This window comes from Littorina saxatilis, linkage group LG12 (genome assembly GCF_037325665.1).
Source record: "Littorina saxatilis isolate snail1 linkage group LG12, US_GU_Lsax_2.0, whole genome shotgun sequence".
Lineage (NCBI taxonomy): Eukaryota > Metazoa > Mollusca > Gastropoda > Littorinimorpha > Littorinidae > Littorina > Littorina saxatilis.
In genome coordinates, this window is record NC_090256.1 from 44,390,588 (window position 1) to 44,408,720 (window position 18,133).

General features: G+C 41.7%; 2 long non-coding RNA genes across 2 annotated transcripts; one reads left to right on the top strand and one right to left on the bottom strand.

Annotated features, from left to right (window-relative positions):
- The first annotated feature begins 295 nt into the window (after positions 1–295).
- On the top strand, positions 296–8,551 carry LOC138982030 (uncharacterized). The gene is made up of 4 exons (XR_011460763.1): positions 296–506; positions 1,044–1,175; positions 1,904–1,987; positions 7,493–8,551. It is a non-coding gene; the product is annotated as an uncharacterized lncRNA (long non-coding RNA).
- On the bottom strand, positions 2,614–5,683 carry LOC138982031 (uncharacterized). Its single transcript, XR_011460764.1, has 2 exons — positions 4,214–5,683; positions 2,614–3,639 (listed from the first exon to the last, which is right to left on the bottom strand). It is a non-coding gene; the product is annotated as an uncharacterized lncRNA (long non-coding RNA).
- Positions 8,552–18,133: the final 9,582 nt, after the last annotated feature.

The following is an 18,133-nucleotide window of genomic DNA, read 5'->3' on the forward strand; positions in this document are numbered from 1 at the left end:
TTGGAACACATGGTAAACACTTTTTTGCACAGTGGAACACCAGGTGAACACACGTGTTCAACAAGTGTTCCACAAGTGTTCCACTTCGTCTTTTAGTCATGATCCGAATAAAATAATACATTAAAAATATTTGGGCCTTGAGCAGATTCGAACCCGAGAACTTCGCCTTGCCATGTCAGCGCTCTACCGATTGAGCTACGGAGACTCGTCGGAATTTAGCGTCGCTTAGAGTATATAATTTTTATACCCCCTAGACCGCTGCGGGACGTTTTTTTGTTTTTGTTTTTAATCGTGTTGTGCTTATATTTTTTCATCAAACATTTATTTCATCTGAGACATCTAATAAGCGGTAAGTATTAGCATTTTTATTTTTACAATTTAATAATGTTACTAATTGTCCCATCATGCTTCAGCTGGACCAAAAAAGAACGTTGACACTTTTAGATCTGTGGACCTGTCTGCGTTGTCGCTGCGTTGATTTGGCTCAGGATTTCCGATTGTTATCTGTAAGTTGCTTGCTGAGATTTTGTATTAATTCATCTAAGCTTAGTCACTCGTATTTTTGTTGTAACATGTTCCTGTTACTTGTATCTGTGGACGTTTGAAGACAATTTCTCTAATTTTGCTGTCGCAACGGTTTCAGCTGATCAGTGGACCTTTTACATTAGTTCTGCGTTGGTAAATAAACTCTATTTCAATTTGATGTTGATTTTTTATTCTGGTTGATGTGCTTGGTTTTGTGTTATTGTTATACTTGTATGTCCAGGGGTTCCTTATAATTATAATGGTGGTCCAGTGAACGATACCTTCCGCCTGTGACTCAGAGCAATACATTTGCAGATTTTCGGATTCTTCTTCTTCCTTTGGTTAGACCATAGATGTACGATCTGCACGCTAGATAAAGTGAAGCGGTAGGCTAAAAACAGCATACATTAATGAACAACATTCATCATAATAGTGGCCAGGTTGATTGTGTGCGCAATTTAGAATAATTCTATGCATGCTTGGTTGTATTTGATTTCACAGATCTATCACACTTTCAGGGAACTGGGAAGCCGTTTGAGCTGATGTGCCCATGTGGCGAATCGATGTGGGCGTAACCTGCGCACATTTCTTCTGAATTGCACTGAGGATGAACAGGAGGCACTGACGGCAACCCAGACGTGTTTACCAAGGTACGCATGTCCTGCATTTGCATATAGTGTGTAGTTTTGCAGAGAAATATTGACTTTCAAATTGATCTGATAAGTTTTGTTTGTTTGTTTGCTTAACGCCCAGCCGACTACGAAGGGCCATATCAGGGCGGTGCTGCTTTGACATTTAACGTGCGCCACACACAAGACAGAAGTCGCAGCACAGGCTTCATGTCTCACCTAGTCACATTATTCTGACACCGGACCAACCAGTCCTAGCCCTAACCCCATAATGCCAGACGCCAGGCGGAGCAGCCACTAGATTGCCAATTTTAAAGTTTTAGGTATGACCCGGCCGGGGTTCGAAGCCACGACCTCCCGATCACCGGGCGGACGCCTTACCACTAGGCCAATTGTGCCGGCGGTTGCGGAATCATTGATTATACTATTTGCTGAAATACTCTGTTTCAAAATTAATATCTCCGTGCAAAACACACCAGACAGTCGCCAAACTCATATGTGGACACACACACACACACACACACACACACACACACACACACACACACACACACACACACACCACACACACACACACACACACACACAGCCAGCCCCCTCTCCTTCCACATTTGACAGAAATCTAAATGTTGATACACAGTTTCACAATAAACAAAAGTATGAGAATCAGAACACTTGTCAGTGTTGCTATGATGTGGAACTTCAGTAAAATAGTGTTTGATTTCTTAACATGCATCTTGTGTGTGCAGGAACCATACTGCTTCGCTGAGGCAGTTCACTTTCTGGAGATGGAGCTAACAGTAATGCGACGAAACCTTGTGGATGCACTTCATGTAAGTTTAAGCTTCTGTGGGATACAGCGCAGTTACATTTTGAGAATGCTGCCCTATTTTGCAGTCTTCTCCTTAAAAGGTGGAAAAAATATACATATTTTTAAGGCAAAGGGAGCCACTAAAATCTAAATTTGTATTTACTTCTACCATAGGCTAATGTTATATGCTTATGAAGTGGTAAGGCATATACGATTTCAAAACGGATAACGTTTTCAGTACCGTCACTGTCCGTTACCATGGAAACGGCAATCTCCAACTGCCAAAATGGGTTGCTAGGAACACGTTTTTTAGCTTCCCCTTAAATCATAGGAATGTGATTTTTTGTATGTAGGATGTAGGAGTCCATAGTTGTGGAATGACAACAGGGATTTTTCCTAGGATGAATAGTTCTGATAAAATATTTTTTTTAGATGAATTATCATGTTTTTCAGCACAATTTTAGTAAATATGACCCGCCTGAACAGTTATTTATTAATTTAAAGAAAATTCCTGTTGTCATTCCACAGGTTGTCCTCTGATAAGCATGTCCCTTAAGTTTCATTGCATTCTGAACAGCTGGATTGAAGAAAAATAGTTTCCTAGAAAGCAGGTCATGCAAAAACGCTGAACAGAGAAACAAGGCCGAGAACATTTCAAAGCTCTTTCATTCACCCCAAATCAATGTTAACATAGTTCAGGTATTTTTCACAGACACCTGGTAACTACAGGCTTACCTAAAACTGACCAGCAGCATATGCTGCACCCCCTTGTAGTCTGATGAGCTCATCCTGTCTTTTGAGTTTAGCTGCACGCACAGTGTCGCGTCTCTTGTTTAGCTGATCTTTCTTGAACCTGAGGCTGCCAAGAACCCTTTTACACTCCTAGCCTTGTTTAGTCTTTTCATGTTACAGCCTGTTGTAAAGCCGTAGAACTGTGCAGTGTTGAGAGCAGCCGCTGGTTCAAAATTGAATTCCCTAGCCCCTGTGACGACTGCAAACCGTACGCGATTTTTGCATGCAAATTTTTCCTTGGGGCAGCGAACCCAAACGCTGCTGTGGAGACACTCATTAGAGTTTTGGGTTTTGCCTGACACACATCTCTGAAGCAGTTGATCTTTCGTCAGTCTCTGGTAAACTGGTTCTAGAGGAGGATTCAGCTTCTTGAAGTTGAGAGGTGTATGGACGAGTTTTGGGTGTGGTCCTGGGGGCTGGTAGAAGGACCATGACGCGGCACCATGGGGGCACAAGTCATGCTGTGGCTTGTCATCTGTTGAGAAGCCGTGACGCAGAGATGCCATCACTGCCCGTTTCATGTCTGCAACTGTCTTACCCCCCCCCCCCCCCCCCCCCTAATTGCCCGATTATAATATATCGTCAACTTCCTGATTGTATTCAGAGTTAGCTGATCATACCCTCGCCCTCCCAAAGTGATTCCTTTTTTGCGGCAGTCTGTAACAAGGTTGCGAAGCGCTGTTACAAGACGCTTGGAAACGTGATTGATGTACTCTTCTTTTTCGATGGTTACTTGATCTCCATAAGGCTTTATTTTGGAAAGTTCCTGGAAGGTTTTTGTGTCACCGTCTGACAGGATAACTGTGTATCGCAGATTGTGCTGCGACACTGACCTGCCCCACAGAACCCGAGCCGCCTCGAATTCCATGATGCCACTGGAACCTAAAAATAAAACCACCGTTTCAGTCAAAGTCAGCCACTGAATAGCAAACACACAAACACACACAAACACACACACACACACAAAAGGCAATCAGCCACATATCTACCAACATAGACGCTATTATTGCTTTTGTTCAGTACATGTATTACTATGCATGGATTAGTACCCAAACACACACACACACATGCATGCACACATACATACATGCACACACACACACACACACACACACACACACACACACACACAAAAACACACACAAGGCAATCAGCCACAGATCTACCAACATAGACGCTATCATTGTTTTTGTTCAGTACATGTATTACTATGCATGAATTAGTACCCAAACACACACAAATACACAAACACGCACAGACACACACACACACACACACACACACACACACACACACGTACACTTCACATAGACGGCGCACACAAAACACTGACACACATTTTCACAAACACTTACAGATCTATGTAAAATTCAAACACAACACACTATCATCCCATTTCAACAAACGTCTTCACAAACGCACCATACACACATACTGTTTAGATCTACGCACTCACCTGCAAAATTCTTGTCACAGATGTCCAGTTGTTTTACCAGCCAGGCAGCATACTCCAGGGGTTTCTCCTGGAGAAGTTTGTTTCCAGTTGTCTGGCAAACGTATGACAGTAGTTGCACATAACATGAGCGTCAAAGCAAATTCCAGTCAGCACGTCTAGACTACAGCACACCCTATTCCAATGTGGGACGAGTGCCCCCTGGTCAGCCATGATCCGTCGTAGCTTACACTGATATCAAGAACACCATCATCAGACAGTGTCATTCCATTGTGCGTTGCGTGTATCTGTCTGACCTGACGGACAGCCTCACTGAATACTTTCTCCTCCAGTAGATCTACATCAAGTCGTTGATAGAGTTTATCAGCTTTCTTCTGGAAGGTTTTGTGATCCATGCCTACCAAATCTAAACTTTCACAAAATTTGTTAAATTGTTGAGCACCTAGCCCACATATCAAGGAGTCTGGACGAATAAACGGCTTGCCTGATGAGACCATAATCCGTTTGACCGCTTTCTTTGGAGGCAAGGTATCCAGCGGAACAACTTCCTCACATGCGCGTACACTGCAAGGCCGTGTCTCTGTTTTGAGTCTGGGCATGGTGACAGCGTTGGCTGTTTACATTGCGGACAACAAAGTTCGTTTACAAGTCAATACCATCAAAGGTTTCCAAATCAACAAGACATCTCCTTGTTTGGGAAGCCTCTGGACCTGTCGCTTTTGACCAGTGGCTGCTGTGTAGGCCTATGTGTTCGTCTTGAATTGTTTTCGCGTCAAACCGCCAAGAACACACTCTCAGTCCTGACGCAGAATTTGATCTGCATGCCACAGCGGCCGATCCAGATTTTGTGCGCTTGGTCACCGATTGTGTTTTAGTTGTTCTTTTGTCTCTGCAACTCTTCAGTTGTTGTCTTCTCGTACACTTGCCTTTATGATGTGTTTTTCGGAGCGTTGATCTTTTCACACGTGCCATTTTTCTAAGCAAACTCAGTCGAAAACTAAACGCGGTGAGCAGACGACTTTTAGAACGCGAAAAGCCACGCGAGCCTATCTGACCAATCGTGGCCAGGTATTTACGTCATACCCCCGTATATGGAAAGTGTCTGTGGTTTGCTTGTTTGAAAAATAGGGGGGTTTCCCCAGGAGAATCCATATTTAACCGAAAATAACCGCCGAATGACACAGGGGAGAGAACTGCTGTTCAAACGGTATACGACGTTTCCGCGTTGGGCGAGCAGAAATGTCTGTTGTCAAGGGTTGAAAATCGGAATTTTTATCGGAAGAGTGAATGAAAAGACAGAAAAATTCGCCGGGTTGGTGCAATGAAATATGTTTTTAGAGACTTTGATGAGTTTGTATAGTGTAATCATATGCATTTCATGAAAGTAGACAGATTGAAAGGTGCAAAACTGCTAACAACTCAAAATGGCTGTTTAAGTCCCATCACTCTAAATTTCAGTGGCGCACTTCGCCTTAAGTTCAGTGAGTGCTGAGGCCTGCAATGATAAAATGTTTTCCTGAACTTAGTCTACTCAGAATTTCCATTCGTTATGGTAGAGTAGTGCCGTAAACACTGAGGCCAGCTTTAGTCAAAGCATGGCCAACAGACAACACGCTGCTGATCCGCTTGGATCTGCCATTGCCGCTAACTGTGTATGCAGGGTGCATTCAATATGACACCCTTTTCTTTTGAAAATATTCTCATCGGAGTTTATGATTGGTTTTGACAGTGATCGCTGGCCTCCAATGGTCGCTGACAAGGTGTTTTCCTTCGGTTCACGTAGGTTTAGCTTGAGATCACGTGAGTTAAAAGCGATCCGTTTGTAAGTTTTGGTTAGTTTGATCTAAATAATGAAATATTTTAGAAAATTATGATAGAAATTAGAATGCATTTTATATTAAAGAATGCATTCCATATCATAGAACACATTCTATATTTATAGAATGCATTCTATAAAATAGAAAACATTGTATAATATAGAATGCATTCAATCATACTTGTCATTTGCCCAGAAATGTATTCTATTATAGAATGCATTCTATAACGTCCAACAATGCATTCTTATGATAGAATGCATTCTTATGATAGAATGCATTCCATGAAGCGCCACAAAACTTCTACAGGCCAGCTCGGTATGGTCCCTGCTTCGAAAGCAGATCTACAAACACTCTCACACACAGCTCTCTCTTTCTCTCTGTCTCTGTCTCTGTCTCTGTCTCTCTCTCTCTCTCTCTGTCTGTCTCTCTCTCTCTCTGTCTCTGTCTCTCCGTCTGTCTGTCTGTCTGTCTCTCTCTCTCTCTCTCTCTCTCTCTCTCTCTCTCTCTCTCTCTCTCTCTCTGTGCGTGTGTGTGGCTGTGTGGCTGTGTGTGTGTGTGTGTGTGTGTGTAGTTCTGCTTTTCTTTGCGGGGCTGGCCTGTTGTAGTTTCGGGACATTATGCATATAAATTATAATGCATTTCAGGACGTTAAAGAACGCATTCTATCATAAAAAGCATTTTGGTATTTTGTGTAAATAGAATGCATTTTATCATAGAAGGCAGTTCGGGACGTTATAGAATGCATTCTATAATATAGAATACATTACATAATAAATGATTTCCTTATAATTCATTATTTAGATCAAACCAACAAAACTTAGGTAGTTTCTTTACAAACGGATTACTAGAGGGTGCATTCAATATGACACCCTTTTCTTTAAACTAAAACTCATCGGAGTTCACGATTAATTGCGACAGTGATCTTTGGCTTCCAGTGATTGTTGACAAGGTGTTTTCCCTGGGTTCACATAGGTTAAGAACGAGTTAAGGAAAACGGGCGTGCTCAAGGCCTCGCCACATCAGCAGTACGGTTTACTGCTTACCTTATATGAACAATTTGTAGAGTGCCATTTTCCAGAGTGGCCACGCGCTAATGAAATCCTTGCGAAAGACCTATTTTAATTCTACTTTTTGTTCTTAGGGACAGACTCCTGCTTCAAGAGGGATTACTTTTTACATTCAGTCGTGTGTGCATGTGCGTGCATGCGAGTGTCATTGTGTGTTGGGAAGGTGAGAGCGAATTGGACGTGACGTATTTGTTCTGTTATGTGACCTATGCCCGTTCTGGAATAAAACAAAGTTTACCTGTAACTGCGATTGTTGGAGATCTGCTGACAGCAAGAAGAAGTCCACTATTAGTTAAGATTTACACTTCAGTGTTATCAATTAAGTACAAACGTTTAACACAAACCTGTTAAGAGTTGGAAATGCATCATGTTCTAAAACTCACTTTTATTTCGAACAGGATGTTCCGGACAGCGAGTTGAAAACTAAACCAAAGACCAAGGGCCTGGAATCCTCCCAACTCTGAAGGGTGTTTTTGTTATCGGACTTTCGTGTGTGAACTTTCAAGATGGGGTTTACCAGAGCTCCGTTCATATTATTTAATAGCAACATATACCGAGCAACAAAAGAAACGCGAAAAAATTCTGCAATGTTTGATTGACAAAATCTCGAACAATTATGGAGTTAGAATTATCAAACCACAACATTTTGATGAAGGCATGTTTGACACAGCTGTTGCGTGAGTATTTTGATGCTGCGATTGTTTCAACACACGGGACAAAACGAAGTTTTGGAGGTCTCGCTCAGTCAGCCTTCATCGCGTTCTCTGGCCACTGATCGGACACTGGTTGCTACCAGTGATGTTCCTGGTATTGTCAGCGGCTGAATTGAATCGATGTCGAAGACGTTGTGGAAGGAAATTGCGATCTTGTCTTATTGGGGTAATGCGAAAAAATCTACCGCGTTGCATAACTGCAGTGCTTCCAATGTCACCAGAACATTGCAGAAGGTGATAAACTGTTGACACATGCACGTTTAAAGCACATGCCAGCGCTTCTGGATCACCCCCAGCTTTAAATCGACCTGGCATTTTGGTGGTGTCAATCTTGGCATCCTGGCTGTTTCAAAAGTGAGACTGGCAGCAAGCGTGCCATGGTCTCTTTTGGTTGCTAATGCATTAGTGAACACATCTCACATATCAGATTTCTCCTGCTCTACTTGCACGTGCTGCGAGCGCGCATTATGTGTTTTACGATAAACCTGCTTGTCTTGTGTGTTAAAACAGTCACAGCATCAAAATAATCACACAAAAGCAAGGTCAAACATGCCTTCATTAAACTTTTGTAGTTTAATAATTCTAACTCTATAATTGATGAAGATTTTGTCAATCAAACAATGACGAATTTTGTTGCTCGGTATATTATGTGTTCAACAATTCCTACCCCAGACCCGTTTGTTCTGCGACTGCTGCAGACATTTCTTTTTGTCAATTAAAAATGCTTCTTTGCTCACAAAATTTGATTTTAATGTCTTTCTGAATTGTATGACAGTGCAGGATGAAAGTGTTCCAAAAGTGTTCTAAAAGTGTTCTAAAAGTGTTCCAAAAGTGTTCTAGAAGTGTTCTAAAAGTGTTCTAAAAGTGTTCCAAAAGTGTTCCAAAAGTGTTCCAAAAGTGTTCTAAAAGTGTTCCAAAAGTGTTCCAAAAGTGTTCCAAAAGTGTTCTAAAAGTGTTGACCTGAACACTTTTATGTGTTCAGAAGTGGTTACAGCAGGGTGAACACTTAAAAGTGTTCAGATGTGAACACTTTTGGAACACTTTTGGAACACTTTTTTGTGTATAGAACACTTTTTGTGTTCCAAAAGTGTTCCAAAAGTGTTCTACTAAAAGGGTGTTCAGAAGTGGTTACAGAAAGGGTGTTCAGGAGTGGAACACTTTTGTTTAGAGTGTAGCTCAGTGTTTCAGTGTTACGTGGTAGTGTTCAAATATCTGCTGTATCAGGCAAGCCGATTTGGTTTCACCTGCTGAACGACTGCGAGAGGCGAGCGCAAACCGTTGTGTTGTTCAGAAATGGTGTTCCCTTTGATATTTTAGTGGACATTTAACTTCAAATGCAACCTTTCTTAGCCGTAGAGTTGGTAACAGAACCTTCATGCGCGAGAAACGCCACATACGACGGAGTAACCCTGAAATGCGTTCACTTTTGTAGCCCTATCTGTCAGTTGCTGTCGTAGCCTAGTGGTTTGTGCTCCAGCTTGAAGGTCAGCTGACTCGGGTTCGACTCCCTTCCTGGTTACAGTTTTTTTTCTTGTTTGTTTTATTTTTGTCATCTATTTTGTGTCCTTAACTCCACCCTTCAATCTTTTCAACCATGATGCATTCCGTTTATTTTTTTAATTTATTTTTTTATTTTTTTTAAAACTATTTCCGCCAAAGCGGTTTAGCACGGTGGTATGTTATGATGAAAACGCGATCACACAAAGCTCACATGTGCACAGTCTGCAAACTAAACGGCGTGGGCTCACTGTATTAGCCAATAACAAGCATACATATTAAACCGCAGCGCAAAACGTAAACATTAGTACAACTTGAAGAAATCAATAGAGTTACCAGAAACATAACCGTGCTTCGCACCGAACAGTTCGACAGTGACTGACCTACTGACCGAACCGCACCTCTCGCTTGTGACAGTCGCTCATGATACAACCATTCTTTTGCCGAGTCTGAAATTGATCTTCATAAAACTATGTGTAAGTGTAACAAAAGAAAAAACTAATTTCTTTCATATTGCCTGAATAATAACTTTATTAACTGATAATCAAGGTGGCATCGCCGAATGACTGCAAGTGCAACGCGATCGAAGTGGCACGCAGTGTTCCTCCGGAAAAGGCCGAAGCGGCTGTGACGTCAGTCGTTCAGTGGGGCGTTTAGGAATCGCAAATTCGCGGGCGGGGATGTAGCTCAGTCGGTAGCGCGCTGGATTTGTATCCAGCTGGCCGCTGTCAGCGTGAGTTCGTCCCCACGTTCGGCGAGAGATTTATTTCTCAGGGTCAACTTTGTGTGCAGACTCTCCTCGGTGTCCGAACACCCCCGTGTGTACATGAAAGCACAAGACCAAGTGCGCACGAAAAAGATCCTGTAATCCATGTCAGAGTTCGGTGGGTTATAGAAACACGAAAATACCCAGCATGCTTCCTCCGAAAACGGCGTATGGCTAGCTGCCTAAATGGCGGGGTAAAAAACGGTCATACACGTAACATTCCACTCGTGCAAAAAACACGAGTGTACGTGGGAGTTTCAGCCCACGAACGCAGACGAAGAAGAAGAAGTAAATGACCGGGCTTAGCTTTGCGTTGGTGTCGACGCGCACTTTGTTGTGATGAGTGAAGACGAGTGGAGGGATTGACCTATCACACGTTTGCAGCCAGTACGGATGTGCGTTGTCATGCCTACTGAATGAACCCTTCTGACCGAATTCCTACTGAACTGAACGAAGAACTACATAATTATGAAGAGAGAGAGAGAGAGAGAGAGAGAGAGAGAGAGAGAGAGAGAGAATGCATTGCTTCTTCATTTGCAGTCACAGTAGACCAATTAATGTTATTTCAGTCGAAAGCGAGCAGTTGATATTATACGTTATTTGCGTGTTTGACCAAAATATGACATTTTACACAGATCGAGACAGTCATTGTTCTCCGAGACCGCGCTAGCGGTCGAGGTGAACAATGACTGTCGAGATCTGTGTAAAATGTCATATTTTGGTCAAACACGCAAATAACATTTATGTATCGATCGAATTCCTTTCAGGTACTATGACTTTGTTGTTGTTTTGACGATTGAACAAGCACACAAACACATGCATGCAATCCACATGCAATCAAACACATAAGCTTCATATTTGGGCGTTTCAGGTTGACCGAAACTTCAAAGGAACTACAAAACACACGTCATGTACTCACTTTGTTGTTGTTTTGACATTGAACAGCACACACACATGCAATCAAACACATGACGTTTTTTTTTTTTTAGTTCCTTTGAAGTTTCGGTCAACCTGAAAAGCCAAATTATAAAGTTTTGTCGGCCTCTGACGTCACATGACTCAAAGAAGGGAAATCCAATCTCCAATCGATACATATAACGTTATCTTTGACATCATTTCGTCATGATTTAATGACACATGATAGCGATACATGCACAGCCTTGCGGTGACCTCACAAGAAACTTTCAACTGCCGATACAAAACAAAAAGTCACCGAGACTAACTTTATTCACCGAGACACACACACATATGAAGTGACGGAATTATCCCCGAGTACGCTAGTACTAGGGCTCAGCAGACTTTAATTGTGTGTCTGTCTGTCTGTCTGTCTCCACTTAACAGCTTATTGCTGGGAAACTACTGGGCGCAGTTCGTTCAAAAGTTGATACACTAACTTGATAATAGGTCCGATTGATCGTATTAAAACTTCATAATGTTACCTGGGACCTAAATGCGAAATAAACCACAAAAACGACTTGGCCGTAGGAGGAGTTCACACCGGCGGGGCAACACGCAGCCATTGACCTGATAGAACAGCCGAACGCGTCACACAAAAATACGTCATGACAAAGTTACACGCAAAGCGAAAGAGACTTTGACGTCATTTACTTTTGTTCGGAATTTTCCGTCTGTTCCTAGCTTGTCAGTGAAGACCTGACGTGAGTAAGCTTACCCAAAACGTCTTTGTTCTCTATTCTCATTGCAGCTGTGAAATAATCAGTCTTGTGTCTCGGTCGTGTAGGTACAGAGTTTGCTTCTGCAATCATTGTGTTCGTGTTGATGACGGCTTCATAAGACAAAATAATAAGCGAATCTATCGCGAGGAAGACGTTTATGTGCAAATCACCGAACCCAACCCATTTTTGGGGGTGTGTATCGCTGCATTTTTCTGAAGAATAAACTGCATGTGGTTAATTTCATCCGTTTAATGCTTGTCGAAACATTATCTGATCACAGATGAGGTCGCAGTTTGTAGGTTGAATCTATGAATCGGCCAGAGATAGATCTGCATTTCTGGTCAGAAACCAACATTCACACCACAGACATTCCAAACATTTATATTTATTGAGCGAGCCAGTCTGAAGAGTACTGGGGTCCAGCGCGAGCGTTTTTTTATTGTGTGGCACTACTGTTTTAACTGTGAACGTCTCGTCGCGCTCTCTTTTGCTTTTGACGGCAGAAATTTCACTTTTGAAGTGGGCGCCAAAAGAGACATCTTGGTTTGCCTACCCCTCCCTCCCCTACTAGGCTACTTGTGAGATTCCCGGTTGAACCAGGAAATGTCAAAGCTTTGCGTCGCTTACCAAACCTCATTGACAGTCTCTGATCATCCCAGACCGGATTCTGTAATGACAGTAAGGGCAGTGTCATTTTGGACCCCGCAGTCTGATTGAGAAAAACAAGGCTTTGGAAACGAATGATTTATGACGTCATCCAATAGTCATAATATTATTACAGAAGGACATTTTCAGCGGGCGTACGTAGCACAGTTATACGTACAGCTCCATTTTATAGACGGCGAGGCTTGAATAGAATCATTTTAAAAAAAGTTTCCAAAGCCTTGTTTTTCTAGATCAGCTAATCCTGCCTCGTCAAAAAATATTAAAAAAAAGAAAAAACCCGGTTCTATAGTGCTTTACAACGATAGTGCTTTACATGATGCTTTACAACAATAGCGCTTTACATGATGCTTTGCAACACTGATGCTTTACAGGATGCTTTACATCAATAATGCTGCGCTTTACATGATGCTTTACAACAATAGTGCTTTACATGATACTTTACAACAATAATGCTTTATATGATGCTTTAAAACAATAGTGCTTTACAGGATGCTTTACAACAAAAGTGCTTAACATGATACTTTACAACAATGGTGCTTTAGATGATGCTTTACACCATAAATGCTGTACACGATGCTTTACAACAATGGCGCTTTACATGATGTTTTACAACAGTATTTCTTTAAATGATGCTTTACAACAATAGTGCTTTACAGAACACTTGACACTCGCAGATATCTTTCCCATAGTGTCAGATATCTTCAACGTATTCACGTCCACTTATCCGACCTACTTTCTGCTTTTGTGTGGGATTATTATGGATTATGATCCACACAATTCCAGGCAGGCCTGTTTCGTGTTCAGATCACATATGTCTTGTATGCGCAACATAATGTTATTGACAGCTCTTCCATGGAGATTCCAAAGCTACCAGGTTTAAACTTACATAACGGAGATGATTGCACGGAGAAGCAATCAAGGGCATTTTCGATCTGATAGGAATGACAATCATTGCATTGCTATTGTATGTTTCCGATCAGCGTTCTGGGAATCGTGTTAGGGGTACTACGTAAGTATTTATATAAGCTGTCAGTTAACACGGACGTTCATATTACAAACATTTTTGTTGAAACGCCCTGGTATTATCCATCTGAAAATACCTCGACTGCAACCGCGCCGAAGACTGTCTGTAAGAGTTAAAGCAAACACGATGCCGCATGCTGTAGATAGACTGAACATTCACACTGATGTTTATTCAACACGCTTCAGGCTGAGGGTAGCCCGCACTTTGCCTGTAAAAATATCAGATCTGTTTTGCTATTGATCGTTTCATGCACAATTTCTAACATTACAAATATGTGCATTGTTGACACAAACCTTCAGCTTCGTTTGTTCAGAAATCTGTCAGCTAAGTGCGAGTATGGATCGGAGATTGCCAAGATTGCCGTGTTATCGATGTTTGAAATGTGTACACAGAATCTCCAAGAAAACGAGTGTGTATTTAGCGTATTATAGAACGATGTGTGCATGAAAGTCTGGTGGATGTTTGGTCAACGCCTTCGAGGCATCGCTGTATTATGCATCTGAAAGTGCAGCTGCTTTTGTATTGACCAGTTTTGCCAGTTGGCTTTCTGAAATAAGAAGTTAATTATTAGTGATTGTGATTGTCAGCACATATTATATGCGTTGTCTAATCCATTTTGTTTTACATTGTTTTTGAGACGGTGACGAAAGTACGTGTTTACTGAAATACGATCATGAAAACATCGAGACGAAAATATCATTTTTTATTACGTACACTTTTTTCATTGTTTCATTTATTATGCACTCGTGCTAACCCTGGCATAAAATCAAAACAAAAAACTATATTAAACAAAATTTGAACTGCTGGAATGACGGGCGCAGTGGCGTGGTGGTAAGACGTCGGCCTCCTAATCGGGAGGTCGTGAGTTCGAATCCCGGTCGCTGCCGCCTGGTGGGTTAAGAGTGGAGATTTTTCCGATCTCCCATGTCAACTTTTGTGCAGACCTGCTAGTGACTTAACCCCCTTCGTGTGTACACGCAAGCACAAGACCAAGTGCGCACACGCAAGCACAAGACCAAGTGCGCACGGAAGAGATCCTGTAATCCATGTTAAAGTTCGGTGGGTTACAGAAACACGAAAATACCCAGCATGCCTCCCCCGAAATCGGCGTATGCTGCCTGAATGGCGGGGTAAAAATGGTCATACACGTAAAAATCCACTCGTGCTAAAAACATGAGTGAACGTGGGAGTCTAAGCCCATGAACGAAGAAGAAGGAGGAAAGGAGAACTGCTGCAATAACTTTTTTTGAGTTTAAAGTCAACAGGTGTGTTCCCATACGTACGTAGCTCACCAAACTTTGGTTGATGACAGAATCTTACAAAAACGTGTTTTATGATACTTGAGAAAATGTGTCCAAAATGGAGACTTTCAGATTGAAGAACAAGTTTGAAAGAACAGGACACAGAAACCAAACAGCGAGGTGCAACTCGTCAGTTTTGTGCAAACACAAAGAACAGTAATCTTTCTTAAAAACGAGTGTACAGTGTGACCCACAAGAAATGCCACCAATACATATAATGTTAATAACTTCGACTTTTGTTGAGCGAATTACTTCATATTTAGTGCACATTAACTTTAGCTTATGCATAATCATATCATACACTTTTTATTTTGTAAATCAATTGGTCTAGTTTTTGTGCTCTTTAAAACACATACATCCAAATTTGATGATAGACTCAACAGTAGGAGGTTTGACATTGAGCAGTACCTCTCTTTTTGGGGAGGTGCCGCTGTACAATGCGTCTTCCCAAGCGCCCTGCTTGCTGTCAGCAGTGGGTGTTACCCCCCTTGCTTTTAAATGATCTCTTTTGTCCTTTTCTGGAGGCTGAACTGTATATAGTCTATCGAACTTTTTCTATTCAAAAAGTTCCATTCTTTCCGGACAGCCATGGAGAGAGTGACTGGTCCGTGTGGTCCTGGTTGCCCTCTACTGTCGGTCCTCTGAGGCATGCCCTAGGTGTGCTGGATGGTGTTCCGGTTTAGAAATCAGTCTGCCCACTAATCCATGACGTGGCGGTTGGTCTAGTTACGTATAAGCCGATACGACTTTTGTATCATTTCACATACATGAACCTAATAGGTTCGCTACATGTGACGTGAGTACGTTAAGCCCGCTTCTAGTATGGTCATTCTTCACGTCATCGTCCACTAATACGAAGTCCTTGCCAGAGTAGCTTTCCTAGCATGGCGACATGATGACATAACGCGGACCTCCATCCTTACGCTTGCTGTCATTCATGTCATTATCAACAAGGTCACAGGTGGAATTCCAGGTGTTAGGGATTTGTCACCCTGTCACGTCACTGTTCTCAGATTTCTGAGGTTTGGGAAACTCTGTACTTTGCGACCAGCGGATAACGCTACTGTTGTTCATGCTGATTGATATCAGGTATTGCACAGGTCAACTAATAATAATAATAATAATAATAATAATAATAATAATAATAATAATAATAATAATAATAATAATAATAATAATAATTGTCAGTAAGTACTGATGTCACATGACTGATGTGAACCAGTTGATTGGCTAATGGCGATGCGCTAAAACTGTTAGCGCACTCTTGGAGTGCGCTAACTTTTCCACAGAGCGTATTCTTACACCCTTTGCCAAAGCGAGACTGTACTCTCATTCTCAGAATTAATTAATGACATGTAGCTTATATTCTCCACAATACCAATGATTATGTCCATAAATTTCCTGTTTCTCAATTAAAAGCAGAAGTGGGTTTTTTTGTGACAGATTGCATGCGCCTGTGCCGCCTACAGTTGCCACTAATCTAAAAATAGAAGCCGCTGTGTTTCATCTAATTTTCGCCGACTTGCATAGATTCTTCTCATAATTATGCCGTGTTAGTGGCATGTAGCTTATCATCCACATTACCAAATGATGAGTTAGTAGACAATTCCCAGCGGCAAACAGAAAACACAAGTGTTATTTCGATAACGTACACAGCATTTGGAAGACTGATTCGATCGACTCTGGCATACGTAGCAGACTACACTGAAATACGACTGCATCTGTTCAGTAAATGAATGGTTTCCGAATTATTATTTCAAGGCAAGAAGAATCGGAATCGAAAACGTGTAGAGTTTAGAACGTTCTTACCATATAATTATAAGACTTATTACCAGCCTGGCTCATGCGTGCAGACTCAGTGACAGTGCAGACTGCAGTGGTTCGATTGTTCTTGCCTAGCAGACGACATAAATCCCGCTCAGCAAATTAACATGTTGGGCAAATGTGAACGATAAAACGATGGGGATATAATACGTGTAGGGTTCAGAGCATTCTTACCGTTCATATTTAGTACCAGACTCCCCGATGAGTGAAGATACCACACGAGAATCATTTATTTTGAAAATGTGCGAACCGTCGAGTCCTTCGTGGGGTAGTCAATTCAAGGGGAGTCACTCTGCACAGTCAATCCATCGAAGCTCGATGAAGGTTTCGAATCGCAAATAATGAAGAGCATAGTCCTTTCTCCGAGTTTAAATGAGGTATCTATGAAAGATCATCACTTTTTAGCTTAACGCTACACTGGAATTTACCAACAGAAATTAAAACAAGAGTTTGCGTGTGACGAACGCACGACACACTTGAGACACCGGCCCACACAAAAGTAGATCCTACTGTATACGACCTGACCACACAGTTACGCCTATCCAAATGCGCGTAGCAAAGTGTGCGTTTTGAATCTTCTTTTTTCTCTGGCGGTACTGACAATATCGTTATTGAAACAATCCCAGTGCACTAAGGGATTTATAGAGCAAATCTCGAAAATAATTATTGAACTCAGCGCTATGCGCTTCGTTCAATAATGAATTTTCTCGATTTGCTCTATAAATCCCTTAGTGCACTGGGATGTCTCAATAACTTAAATAATAATAATAATAATAATAATAATAATAATAATAATAATAATAATGCATAATATTTCTATAGCGCATGTATCCAGGGTTTAACCCTGCTCAAAGCGCTGTACAATCAAAATCCTACGACAACATAACATTATTTAACGTGCAACCACACACATATCAATGAATAACACATTGCTCTATAATACATTATCACAAACACACGCATGGGCACACACACGCACTACATAAAACAAATTGCACAATAATACATTATCACAAACATACGCCCGCGCAAAACACATACGTGAAAAACTATGTACAGTACATGGGACAAAAGTGACCATCAGGAACGGACCAGGCTTGAACATGTATTTTACAGTACATGTTTGCGGAAAAGGTGTCCTGTACCTGCGTTTAAAATGCAGTTGCTACCGTCTGCCACCTCATCTCATCCATTTTTGATTTAATAAGTGTGCCATGTGTTATAACGCTCGCTCGGCAATTGTTGAACTCCTGCAATATTACGCGCAAACGATGTCTTCAACACAAGTGCGCAATATTGATCATTCGCAAGTTGCATTTCCAAGACCTGTGCGAAATCTTTTCTCACTCCCGAACCCGTAAACCAACGGTTATCCAGCAACTGCGACGGACTGGGAATCGTCAATAATTCATAGTTATTGTACGCTGCATGTTCTAAACGTGCATGCAAACCACACGCACAGGCATAAGACATTTCGTGGGTCTTCGATCGATCTCTGACTGAGAATTAGACAGACAGATACAAAAGTATACGCGTACATCCAAACACTTACACAAATACGGACACAGACAC